This window comes from Mycteria americana, chromosome 6 (assembly GCF_035582795.1).
Source record: "Mycteria americana isolate JAX WOST 10 ecotype Jacksonville Zoo and Gardens chromosome 6, USCA_MyAme_1.0, whole genome shotgun sequence".
Taxonomy (NCBI): Eukaryota; Metazoa; Chordata; class Aves; order Ciconiiformes; family Ciconiidae; genus Mycteria; species Mycteria americana.
This window is the reverse complement of record NC_134370.1, coordinates 40,088,459-40,102,416: the sequence shown is the minus strand read 5'-3', so window position 1 is coordinate 40,102,416 and position 13,958 is coordinate 40,088,459. Positions and strand designations below refer to the sequence as shown.

At 39.3% G+C, this 13,958-nt stretch overlaps 1 long non-coding RNA gene across 1 annotated transcript in view; it reads right to left on the bottom strand.

Moving 5' to 3' along the window:
- LOC142411038 (uncharacterized) overlaps nt 1-12,892 on the bottom strand; it is a 42,539-nt gene extending 29,647 nt beyond the window's left edge. The window contains exons 1-2 of the long non-coding RNA XR_012776088.1: nt 12,838-12,892; nt 11,064-11,162 (exon numbers count right to left, since the gene is read on the bottom strand). This is a non-coding gene — a long non-coding RNA (uncharacterized LOC142411038). The remainder of the gene's footprint in view (nt 1-11,063; nt 11,163-12,837) is intronic.
- Between the last annotated feature and the right edge of the window lie 1,066 nt (nt 12,893-13,958).

Below are 13,958 nucleotides of genomic sequence, written 5' to 3'. Positions count from 1 at the left end.
CTACAGGCTTGGGGAAGAGTGGCTGGAAAGCTGCCTGGCAGAGAAGGACCTGGGGGTGTTGGTTGACAGCCTCCTGACTATGAGCCAGCAGTGTGCCCAGGCGGCCAAGAAGGCCAATGGCATCCTGGCTTGTATCAAAAATAGCGTGGCCAGCAGGACTAGGGAAGTGATTGTGCCCCTGTACTCGGCACTGGTGAGGCCGCACCTCGAATACTGTGTTCAGTTTTGGGCCCCCCACTACAAGAGGGACATTGAGGTGCTGGAGCGTGTCCAGAGAAGGGCAACGAAGCTGGTGAAGGGTCTGGAGCACAAGCCTTATGAGGAGCGGCTGAGGGAGCTGGGACTGTTTAGCCTGGAGAAAAGGAGGCTGAGGGGAGACCTTATTGCTCTCTACAACTACCTGAAAGGAGGTTGTAGAGAGGTGGGGGTCGGTCTCTTCTCCCAGGTAACAAGTGATAGGACAAGAGGAAATGGCCTTAAGTTGCGCCAGGGGAGGTTTAGACTGGATATTAGGAAATTTTTCTTCACTGAGAGGGTTATCAAGCATTGGAACAGACTGCCCAGGGAAGTGGTTGAGTCGCCATCCCTGGAGGTATTTAAAGGACGTTTGGATGAGGTACTTAGAGACATGGTGTAGTGGTGGTTTTTTGGCAGTGTTAGGTTTATGGTTGGACTCGATGATCTTAAAGGTCTTTTCCAACCTATATGATTCTGTGATTCTGTAATGTTCTTCTGCAGTAAATTCCTATTTTTAACGATCGTGAAGTTATAAAATACAGTGTTCTGCTGCTTATACTGCAGCATCAAATCTTTACTTGGGCTCCAGGTCATGTTAACGAGGAGAATGTATTCTCTCACTATGAAGCTCAATTTGAAAGAAATCCCAGCCTTACTTTAAGCCAAATCAATTTCTAGTTCTTTCACTGCTTCTTCCTTCTATCAAAATCAAGAAAAAAAAATACCCCACTTTTAATAGTACAAAGAGAAAACAAAATGACATTGATTCTTCCCAGCTTTGTATCCCAGCAGACTGATTAAAAGAAAAAAATAAATAAAAATCTATGTTCTTAAACATATCCACAAAACTCAGGTTACAGTTTAAAAGTACTTCCTCTTCATGAGACCCCAGCCAAAGCAATTTCTAAGCCATTAGGTTTTATTTCACAGCTCCAGGCAACAGGAGCTTAAGCACCCAGAGCTTCTGTTTGTTCTTCCCCAGACTTCTTCAGAGCAGAAAAAAAAGCACAGACCAGTCAGCCTCACCTTGATGGAAATAAGTGAAAATTAATTGGCGAACACCTACCAAATAGTAGGCCATTAAAAAAACCCAACAGGGTCTATTGAAAACAAATCATGCCAGAAAGGTCGAATCTCTTGATGGGATAACCACCCAAAAGAATGACACCATCTGGAATCTGCAAAATGGCTGACCACAGCCAGCAAGAGGCTGGACAGCAAAGTGCCTTTACTGCACCGACTGTTCTTTTGTGGAATGTATTGCTGGCCTACAGCAGTCCTAAGGACCTCTGCAAATCCTTATAATTGATGTGCAACAGGGTAGACAAAGAAAAAATTGTTCTAGTGACCCTGTTCATTTCTTGTACAAAAGTTCAGGCTTCCTTAGAGGTTAATAATGGATGTGATATTATAGATGTGACATTTTATATAGAAATATTTTTAGCTAAAAGAAAAACAGCATTGTTTGAAGCACATTGTTAAAAATAAAAGAAAGTCCATCCACATCTTTATAAGCTAAACCAGCAACAATAAAATTAAACAAATTAATGACCCCAATCAATTATTTCAGAATATGGTACCTAGGGAAAGAATTGTCCATTTCAACTCTAATGTACTGACAGCACAGGCACATTTACATTTTTGGCAGGTGGCAAATAAAAAGACTGTATATATTATATATTACATTTGTATATATTTCATACATACATGTATAACCTCAGGTGGTAATAAAGCTGACTCACATTTCCTGCTAGTAATGTAAGAGTTTTTCCTGTGACTGGATTTAGACAAACTATACTGTGCAGAAATTAACGTTTCAAAAAGAAGATAGCTGCAGTGTGACACCAGTGCTTTTCCTCAAGGACAGAACAATCAGTCAAAGTCAGGTCACCTAAAGATATATACATTTCATCTAGTGGAATGACAAACTACCTGCGTAAGAAGTTACTTAATTTATTTTGGATAACAGAATTACTTTCACCAAAAACAAGGTAATGCTAGTGTTGCAGTCATTTGTATACATCTGCATGGCTGTAAGACACACATGCACAAACACACGTATAGAATCTCAAGTGAACTGAATTAACCAAAACAGAATGTGGAGAAGTAACCAGTTTTGGATTACATCTTTAAGAATAAAGTGGATAAATCAGGGATTTTCACCAAAAGTAGTCAAGTCTACAGGACCGTAAAGAACTAGTGTATCACCAATATAATGTAATATGCACTTAGTTCCTCAACAAGATTAGGTTTACGTGCTGTTTACTGCTCAGTGTAACATTTAGAGGCTATGGTTTAAAAACTCAAAATACCAAAGCTCCAATGTGGGCACAAAGAGCACAGTCCACAATGAAACTGCCAATAGTTACCCAAGAGGCTACCTGCCTCCTGATGATGAGGATCTGGACAGGTACATCCCTCAGGCAATATGAAACTGTCATCTTGGAAGGTGAAACTCATGTGAGAAAGACACAGAGCTTTCTCATATGTTGGCCTAAGACTGTGAAATGCTGCTGCAGAGGATTTTATAAGTGCACATTTCCCTGCTAAATGTGAATAGATTTCTGCTATCTACACAAGTCAGAGACAGGAATGGAAAAGAGATTTACTTTTGAACAACGAGAGTTTCGCTGAGGCACCTTTCAGTCTGTCTAATTGAGCCACCCACCCATCAGTCAGCCAGAAATATCTCAGGATGAAAGCAAAAACATTTATTTCCCCCCAGTTCCCAGGCAATGTTAATACAGTATACACTAACACAGGGGAAGGAAGCTACAGCTTCTCTACACATCTCACATACATGATTGTAAAGCCCTGGAAAACTATTAAGCATCATGAGAAGAACGCCACAGACATACCAAAGCAGGGGCAGATGGCAACGCTGTGACTGACATAACTGAAATGTCTTCTTTTTTTTTTTTCTTTTTTTTTTTTAAGTTGACAACCACTTCCCCCACTGGACAAGTAATGCTCCTTCAACACCTCATCTGAACTGTTAGTATTCAGCTTGGCTTGTGTGTAGTCCATCCTGCCTAAAATCCTCTTGGCTTGTGGAGTGTATTTCCAGAGCAAATAAGCATTTTCTCCTCAGAAGCTGATTTCATTTCTGAAATACAGCATCTCAGTCTGCTCTTTCCAGAGCTTCACAGACTGATTAAGGGGCCAACCTTAACATTTCAAGACAGTTAGTGCAAACTTGGGTATTTAGGTGTTTGCTATTTAGACAATTTCATATGTTCCTCAAAGGGGCAGTGGGTAGGTACCATGGGTGGACTACTGCATTCAAGAAGAATCTCTGCTCCCAATTCAAAATCTTTCAGGGCAACCTTTTCCCAGGAGTAGACACAGTTCCTTGGGAGCCACAGGAGAGAAAAGGTCCTTTGGCATTTCCAAGGGTTCAGCAGCCCTTTTTCAGCCATACAGCAGCTTGTTTACCTGGTAGCAGCAGGGGGAACAGCTCTGTTGTGCTCCACTTCTCCAGTTGCCCTTCACTAGCTGTTGTAGGTACCCCATTCTGATAATACAGACAATTATGGGTCGTTTTTGTTGTTGCTTTTCTAACCTGGAGAAAAAGGGAGGGCTCTACTGAGGACACCTGACATGCAGAAAATTTTCTTTTCAATACCTCGATTATAATATATGTTAAAATTCATAACACATGAGACTGTTACAGAAAAGAAAGCCACTTCTATTTTAATATATTCTCCAAAGACAATAAGGAGAGTTAAATTCAAGGGATAAATAACAAGAGAGAAATTAAAAAGTAATTAGGGAGGCAAGAAATGGTGCTACCTTTGAGACATCTGGAGGCTAAGAACCACCTCCTTGGGTGTTTTACCATGGGTGGAATAGCCTTAGGCAAATGCTTTGATTACTCCCAGAGAGAAGAACAGATTCATCTCTCTGATGAGACTAAGTGGACATACATCTTGCCTGGAAAGCTGGGAAAGTGTGTGCAGCTTTATTTATTCCCTCCTGATTTTATAACCTGGCGCAATGAAGAATCTTCCGCAACTTTGTTAAAACTTCTACCTCCCACAAAATGCAGATCAAGGAATGTCTTATGCTTAGCCATAGGGACAATTCTAAGAACATAAAAACAATGTGAAATGTTTAAAACATTATTAATAGGTAGTCTTTATTGCAAAACTCATGAAAATACATGAAGCTGGCAGTTCTTGGAGCTGAATTACTATAGACAAAACCTCTGCCTGTTTTGCAAAGGTATTCAGAGAAAGCTAATAAAATAGTAAAGTCTCCAATTCTTTTCTTATCTTTGCTCTGTGGCTGGAAGAAAAAGGAAAATAAATCTGAATAATACCAAGTTAAAAATGAGGATTAAAGAAAGAGCAGCACTGCCATGCAATTGTTAGAAAAAGAAAAGGATTTTGGTGAAGCATATTTCATGCACTGAGTTCTTTTGTGAAATATATTCTTCTATATACCAGTAAAACAGCACACTTGACTTGATAGTACTTGATCCCACTTGTCCCAAGTATCATGAAGTGGTGCCCAATACTAGAATTTTGAATAGTAACTAACGGACTTTTCTCTCATTCACATTCAGACTTTGATAGTAATTGAAATTCTATTTCATTGCCGAAATATCAAAAAAATAGATATGAAATGCAGTGCAGAGATTTTTTTTGTGCCTAATTAGGAACACCTGCTTCTTTTGGTGAGTTCTCTGAAGTGGCTGTAGAATCATGCATATAAATGCAAGCATGAGGCAATGTAATAATAAACAAGAAAACAAACAAAAGAAAATAGTACATCAGAAGACTCAAAAATCTTTACATTAGTGACTACGGTACTGCTGTAATCGAAATTTGGTGGAGGTGATCTTAAAATCGGAATGCTGAAATCAGTGGCTAATTCAGAACTACCACCAAAGAAACAGTGACTTAAAGTAGAATTAATATTAGTCTCACAGACAAAAATCGGAATGCTGAAATCAGTGGCTAATTCAGAACTACCACCAAAGAAACAGTGACTTAAAGTAGAATTAATATTAGTCTCACAGACAGAGAGGGTCGTGGGCAATAACACTTGCTGAAAAAGCAATGTAAAAAACACATGCAGATAGAAGTCAGCAGGCTAGATCATTGGTACAGTGAAGCAGCTGGTTCAAAGTGATGTTTAGTTTGAGCCACTGAGAGGAGAAGTGATGGCAAACAAAATCTTTGGAATAAAAATGTATTTCAAGGCAGCCTCCTGGCCATGTACCAGTGACATCAATCTGTCGGGGCTGGACAGTAAGGGCTTGCAAAGCCCTCTTCAAGGTCAGGGAACGGCTGGAGCTGTGTATTAATGGGGATCAGTGAAAGCTTGGGATTTTTGCCAGGAAACAGAAAAAGTGAAACATGCAGATGCTGAAGGAAGGTGGACAACACAAGAATGTCTGCCTGGAAAGCCTCCTCTTGCAGGGCAGCAACTGCTGTAAGGAAATTACATAGGAATACAGCAGGTACAGGAAGCCTTACATAAACTGAAGCGCTCTCTAGAACCAAAATACCTGCATATCTGACATACAAGCTGTAAGAGACATCTGCTCTAGATCTTGATCACTTTAAAGCAGAGATCTAGAGTTTCAAAGGGACCAAACCATCCCCCAAATCTGCTGATCAGAGAAATGAAATGTTGCCAACTGTTCCTTGTGATTTGCAAAGACATTTCAAAAACAGGATCCTGACAAAAACACTGGTGCTAGAAAAGTAACAGTGACCTGACAGACAATGGAAGAACAAGAGTCAGGTTTTGCTGAAAGCAAAGAGACAGCAGAACAGACACATGGGGCAGCTGGAATAAAGCAAGCCCAAAGCCCTACTGCTCGAATCAAAGACAAGGCCGAGCACCAAGCCAAAACATACAGCATAGGAGAAGTATTTCAACTGGTTGATAAAAACAGCTGGAAGTCAAACAGCTGGAAGTCAAAATTTGGCAAGCTGAGCCATGAATTAATATGGAATTGGGCAGCAAAGAGAATAAGGGATCACTGGAACAGTTTGCTAAGAAAAATGTCAGACTTAGCACTGTTTGGAGCCTGTTAAAAAAAAAAAAAAAAAAAGAGTGAGATGGGATCTGACTGCCTAAATACAGGCATCAAGCACCATTTTTGATGCCCTGGAGTATTCCTCACCTGACATCCATCTGCCACTTAAGAAGAAATCAGTTTCCCATAGGTCCTGACTCATACCTGCAAGTTGCATGCTGATGTCTCATACCCTAGGGCATCTCATGCCCTGGAAGTCTGCCTAAAAGAAAGTTTAACTTCTGGGAGAAAATGTCTGTCTATGGTTCATGATGATTGATCTTTGAAACTGACAACCTATAAAGCTATAAACACTTTTAGCCTCTCCTTTCACAAGCCTTGGAGAAGACAGAAATTTCTCTGTTATTCTCAACACATTCTGACACTTTAGGGACTGAGAATATCACTTAAGTGAGCCAGAAGCCTCTTCTCTTCTACACTATGTAAAATCTATTTTTCCTGCCCTTCTTTGTAGCATTTAAGTTCAGCAGTGGAAGAACTGCATGATATGGATCACAGCCCTGTGACATTACAAAAATCCTCACTCATAGCTGCCAGACCAGTTCAGTTGACTCATGCTCAGAGTACCGCTGATCAGTAGATCTGGGGGTAAGAAGGAATTCTACACTTGGTGAAAAACACACTGAGGTTTTTGGTTTCTCTTTGTACAACGGAAGTAATTTACCTGCTGAAAGGATCTGGTATATCTTACCATATCAAATCCTTGCCAACGTAAGGACCCTCAAGCACTGGTAGCACTCCTGTTCTTTGCTCGTGACAGTTTCTAATGTGAGGAATGAATTTTACTTTTTTCTTCCCTTTAAAAAAAGTTAAAGGAAGTCTTTGTGCCTGTGATAAAGCACACAAGCATAACATATGACCTGTGATATCCAAGAAGTCAGACTACATGCCCCAGCTACAGTTCTGTGAAGCTCCAAGCAGTTTAAAACTTCTATTACCAAGCCATTGTGGGTGCAGATCCATAGCATTCATTTTCTTATTTGGAGAACAGTAATATTTTAAAGAGAGCGGGGGGGGGGGGATATTAAAAATTTAGGTTCTAGAACACAATTTTTCAGGATGCCAAAAGTTCCCACTCTTTATCTCTTCTGTAAATTAATGCTCATCTTCATAGAGAGAGGAAAAAGAAAATCTGGGCCATAATTTTGCTATTATGCTAAGACAATGTTCACTTATCCAATAATTAAATTACACACAGACCTCATCATTAACAGAAGCTTGCCATAACTGTCAGAAATTACCTGGGAGAAGTGAATCTGGAATATTTCAAAACATCTAAAGAAATGACCAGACATTGGAAGCTGTTCCATATGATGCACCAAATCTACTTGAAAAAGACAAAATGCCCCATACCAGAAAGTCCACTTTCTCTGTGATAGGCTCATCACAGATCAAACACAACTCTGAGAAGCCCGTATCCATGCTTAACTTCTTAAACTTTGATTTCTTCAATACCTTTCAGAGTTTTTACTTTGATAAATTTTACCGTGCTCTGCATTTATGGTAGATGAGAGTAGATTTTTATAGACTTTCGTTAGTAGTTACATTTTAGAGAAGTGAATTAATAGGAATTAACACTGAGCATGGAAAAGAATGGCCAATAACTATCCCAACTTCTCTTATGTATCTTCAGCTGAAAGCTCTCTGGCATGTGTTTGTATGATCTGATCCCAACCCAACTACTTAATCTGTGAATTTTTCTGAAGAAAAAAATATAAATTAAGTGTGCATATTTACTTAGGAATCAGGACTAATATACATTATTGATTTACGGCACTGCAGCTTAAGGTATTTTTAATGTCTTAAAAAGTTTAAAACAAAATTCTGTGTACTGAATGACTTATGCAAATATTGCATTAGAATTTAGTTTCTAAGCTACTCAAACATAAAAGACTAAAATATTATTATGCTATTCTTCAAAAGAAGTAATACAAAAGCATTTCCCGTCAATCAACCTGGTATCCCAGGATCACCTTCCCTCACAGAAGATAAGGAGCTCAACACATTGATAGAAAATATGCTTTCACGAACCACAGTCACAGAATTATGGACACTTTCCACTACCCCAGCAACACATTAATCACAGGTTCCAGCCCTAAATTTCTTGGCAGTCTACAGGATGAAAGACAAGCACAGTTAATGCCGTTAGCCATGTTGTGGGCTTAGTTACCCATGTGACTTTCCATCAGAAACGGTGGAAATGGGGAAAGTTAAGAGGAAAGGGATAGTTGGAGAAGCAAAGCAAGGAAAGTCAATGCATCTCATTTCCACGCTCAGACATAACAGTGACTCACAGGTAGTGAGAAGTCATACAGGACAATTTGAGGAAGGACACAGAAATGGGTGGACAGCTCTATTAGAATGATTTTTCCCTTATACACAAGGATTGACATGGAAAAAAGTAAAAAGATATTTATGGGTGAGGTGGCTGAGGAACAGTAAATCCTGTGAACAAAGGGGAACCTCCAGTGAAAAGTGGGCTTTACAAAGAGAACACTTGAGTAAAGGGAAATTGCTCTTAGAGCTTCAAGTATATGTCTAGGGAATGAGAGAAGACAAAAGCTAATGTAGGGGTTGGTGTCAAGAAGATATTCATATGGTACGAAGTAGAATGTATTAGAGTCCTACAGAAGTTGAAGCATGAAAAGTTGAGAACCTGGTTGAGTTTTGATGAAAGAAGAAAGTTCAATTCCAGCACAACAGTACTACCACATTCTCCTAAGTACATAACTAAGAGAGAAGAAAGGTGAAAAATAACAACCACACTAGAGGCGAGAGTGACTGGAAGGGTAGGTGAGTGTCATCTACAGCAATGGGTACTCAGAGATCAAAGCATCAGCATCTCCAGGAAGATTTTGCCTGGGTTAATGACATTTTTTTAGCTACTGATGATTATATAGATTAGGATCATTTTCCTAGCTCCAGGGGGGTTAATCCCAGAGCAACTGAGATTTCCCCTCCTCAGTTTTTTTGCCTCTAATTTACCATCCTCTCTCAAGCAATTATGTTGCCCTTTACTTGACCACTTGTGCTTCACTTCCCTTCATTGACTTCCACACAATCCAATCAGAATGCCACCATCACAGTCTCCTGGCAGGAAGAAGGCACATCAGCTTCCAAAGCCATTAAAATTACATGAATTCTCATAAACTGCAAGTTGTCAAGTTTGCCTTCATTTCAGATTCCCCAGCATCCTCCTGAGTACTGCAAAAGTCCTGCAAAGAGTGCCCCCAACAAGCCACATTCTGAAACACTCTGTTCTGCAGTATAAGCAGGAATGAAGAGATTTACAACAGTTATAGACAACCTTAAAAGGCCATTTTACATGTGAACTGTGACAGTTCAGAGAGACTTGTTATACCTACGGTGTCACTTCCAGGAAAAAAAAATAATCTAGTTTGTGGATGAAACAGGAGGTGGCAAGTACAAAAGCATGAAGAATCACAAAAGGAAGTGTGTCTACTGAGTTGGGTAAATGCAGGGTTCATGGCCTAAATAAATGCTGAGGCATCATGGACAAACTGAACAATCTACATTTTGAAACAGATGTGTTTGATTAAAAAAAAAAAAAAATCAATGCTGTAAAATGCCTTGAAAATCTGTTGTTTGCAGAAAATATCAAGCAATATTACCAAAAACCTCTGTTCTCCTTAAGATTTCATAGTGACATATAAACTTTCTGTGTGCTTTAGCAAGCAAAAATAGATAAAACACTTTCTTTTGCAAACCACATGAATTATCTCTGCCCTCACACTTAGTCCAAAGGAATGCCAACATTGTAAAAATAGAGCAAAATATCAAGAGACTTAAATTTTTTAAAGAGTATATTTATTCTGTGGACAATAAATATTGAGACTGAACAGGATATGAAGTTTCTTTCATAGACTTAGAAAATTGTTTTATGGAGCTTTACAGCTGCCAGGAGCTTTATGTTGTACTGTAAGACAGATGAAAAAAACCACAATGCTCACTCATTGGTCTACCCATCATTTTAGCAGGCTAAAGGACAATTGAAAGGCTAGGAAACCCAATGCTAAGTTAAATTAAGTGCGGCTTCAAAATGCAATTGTGATAAATGATGCAGACGTGTGACACACTACATAATTATATTTATTCCTTTTGAAAGCAAAGGTGGACTAATATTTATTTCTTTTTATATGTTTAGTTATGAAGCAAAGGAAAAGGATGGGAAAAATGGTTGCTCTCTGACTTGAGCTAGTTAGCTGCAAAACAATGAATTTGTTCTGGATTTGCTCTCCCTTCCATGTGAACACCGAATGTAACATGTGATTGCTTTAGCAATGAGATACACCTTTACCTCCTGCAAACCATGTAATATCTGATGATCAACATTCTTCCTCATCTTTCAATCTGATCCTACTTCTATGATCACAGAAATGAGTTGCAAAGTTTACAGAAATACAAGCCATTAATTTCCAATGCTTGTAGGAGAAAAGCTCTTTGAGTCTTTGGATATCTAAGGTGTAGTAGCGTCATTTTCCCATTCTGGCCAGTACTGCTAATGAAAAATAACCTTTCAAAGGCACATGGACTCCTACATATCAGCTCTGTGGCTAGTGGCCAGAGGAGTCTCTGCTGCCCAGTAAAGTTCAAAACTAGATAACATGCTTTTTTTTTGGTTGTTATATAGCAAGGAGTGAGACTGTCATACAATATGTGCAAAATGATTTTATGGCACAAGCTTATTTAAGCACATCAAGTATTACAATATGATAAGAATGAATTAGAAATTGGTGGAATTCCCAAGGCTCACCTCAATAGCAGGGGCCACTCCACAAGGGCTATCTACTAGGAGATGGCAATCCATGCAGTTGGGACACCTTCATGATGTTAGGTATCAGGCAGTGAAACTCTGAATAAAGCAACAATTGCTATCATTGAAGAATATTATTTTGCATATTAGCCAACTACATAAATACTTAAATCTCATTACCATCTGGAAACTCTTATAAACCTAGTTAATATTTATCTTTAGAATATTTAGGGGACTATTTCAGATGACAATGGATGTTAGGAGAGCACAAACAAATCCAGTGGGATCTCTGAACACAGCAATTAGAAGCTGTCAGGTTGATTAGGGAAAGATCAGGGAGGGATTTGATTTCATAAATGTAAATTTTTTTCTTCTTTGTTCTCTGTAACCAAGCTATGGGGAGCACAGCTCATGGGACTCTACAGAAGACTTTAACTGGGATGTGTTACACACTTTAAACTCACCCTCGCACAGAAGGCACAATCAGTTCCCTCTTGTTCACACGTCTTCTGCTGTCCCTTACCAATATGCTACTAAGCAGCCCCAACTCTTTAGCAGTAGGTGTGGCAGCAGCACTCCCAATAGGTCTTTGGTTAAGGCACTTACCCATATAGCTGAAAAAATGCCCTCCTATGCTCCTTCACCTAAAATAATTTGAACCTGTCTTCTACTTTCCTGGAGAGTTGTGGAATACCAGGCTAGAGTGAATTCCTGGGGCAGAGGATGTTTGTCTCACTGTCATCCTGTTAAACTAATCCTTTAAGTATTTTACAAATATTAAAAAATTAAAGCAATCAGTTGGCATTATTTTAGAAAGCAATCAGAAAAGGCATGAAGTTCTTAATTTTTTCCTTGTGGTTTGGTTAAACAAAGCTAGGAAGACAATAATTACTAATAAAGCTCCAAAGCTAATCTCTTGTGGTCACAGTCCATTTCAGTAAACACATGTTTTTCTTACATCATCCATCTATTTCAGAGACAACTACAGTTCTTTCTGTACACTCCCCAGCACCAAACCTTTAGATTGTGTAGTTTATGTAGCCATTACTTTTAAAAAAATATTTAGTCTTAAAATAGCATAACAAACTGTGGGAACTGTTTGTTATTGTCTGTAAAAAGAAATGCGAGTTAGTTATGATTTTCTCTTCTTCTTTTAATCAATTCATTAAAAGGTTAATGTTCTTAATAGCACTCTATCGCTGAATCTCTACATGAGAAAAAAAATTCTGTAAACTATTTTTTGTATTTTCTTATCAAGACAATTGGTTGCCAAGTCTTTGCACTTCCAATAGTTTCCAAATTCAGTTTCTTACCAAAAGAACCCCCCACAAGTGCAAGAGAGAAAGTGAGAGAGCAGGTAAAGACTTTAGAGCCCAGCTGTGCTGCAAAATTGAGGAGTTCTCCATATTCTCTGAAGTGGAACTGAAATTTGTGTTTGTCAGTTGCTGAAATCCATAGCTGTCAAAGAAAGCAGAGGAAATTCACTTATTCTGATAGTGGAAGAGCCAGTTAGTACAGACAAAGCTGGGAGATGCTTTTTATAGTTAGGTTCCCTATAGATCTATTAATACATCAGGTTTCAATTCAACAAAGCAGTTATACTCAGGCTTCATTTCACAATGACAGCTAGTCTAATTTCAATCAGTAAGATACAACCCAGTCCAAAAGTTTTTAGGCACATAAGTTGCTGTTACTTACGTGCACACTTAGAGGTACAAAAACTATTGTGTACTGACAGACATAATGGTGGCAGTGAATTACAGCATGGGCTTACCTCCTGGGGAAGCTGGGATTCAAATAGCAGTAGCAGTCACTTGTGTGACACCTTAGACTGTATTTTGCAAGTCACAAAGATGCCTCAAAGTAAGTATAACAGAGATTCAAGACCCGGACTTGCTTAGTGCATCAAGAAAAAATGCATGGGCAGAGTATCTCTGGGACAAACCGCTAATGCTGTGTCTGACAGACCAAGGTTATTAGTCATTCCACTTTATTCCATGACATACTAAAAATAAATCCCATAGGTGTCTTTTACTGGTTGAAACATAAAAACCTAACAGTTAAAGAGTTTCTCTTTCAAGTGACTGTTCAGGTAATTATTCTTTTCAAAATCTGAAATGTCATTTACATCCTGTTTTGAAATAACTTTTAATGTATTGCATTTAGAACAATCCCTTCACGATAGTATCTTGCAGCCCACAATATGTCGTGGTTTAACTCCAGCTGGCAACTAGGCACCACGCAGCCACTCGCTTACTCCCCCCCAGTGGGATGGGGGAGAGAATCAGTAGAGTAAAAGTAAGAAAACTTGTGGGTTGACATAAAGACAGTTTAAGAGGTAAAGCAAAAGCCATGTACACAAGCAAAGCAAAGTAAGGAATTCATTCACTGCTTCCCGTGGGCAGGCAGGTGTTCAGCCGTCTCTGGGAAAGCACGGCTCCACCACACGTAATGGTTACTTGGGAAGACAAATGCCGTAATTCCGAATGCCCCCCCCCTTCCTCCTTCTTCCCCCAGCTCTATATGCTGAGCATGATGTCACCTGGTATGGAATAGCCCTTTGGTCAGTTGGGGTCAGCTGTTCCAGCTGTGTCCCTTCCCAGCTTCTTGTGCACCCCCAGCCTACTCGCTGGTGGGGTGGGGTGGGGTGAGGAGCAGACTCTCTGTAAGCACTGCTCAGCATCAACAAAATCATCCCTGTGTTATCAACAGTTCTCAGCACAAATCCAAAACATAGTCCCGTATTAGCTACTGTGAAGAAAATTAACTCTATCCCAGCCAAAATCAGCACAACTATAATCAGCATTTTCTTTATTTAATACACAGGCCGACTTTGATGGGTTTTCCACATGCCTCTTTCTCATGCACAAATAACCATGAGATACAGAGCCAATG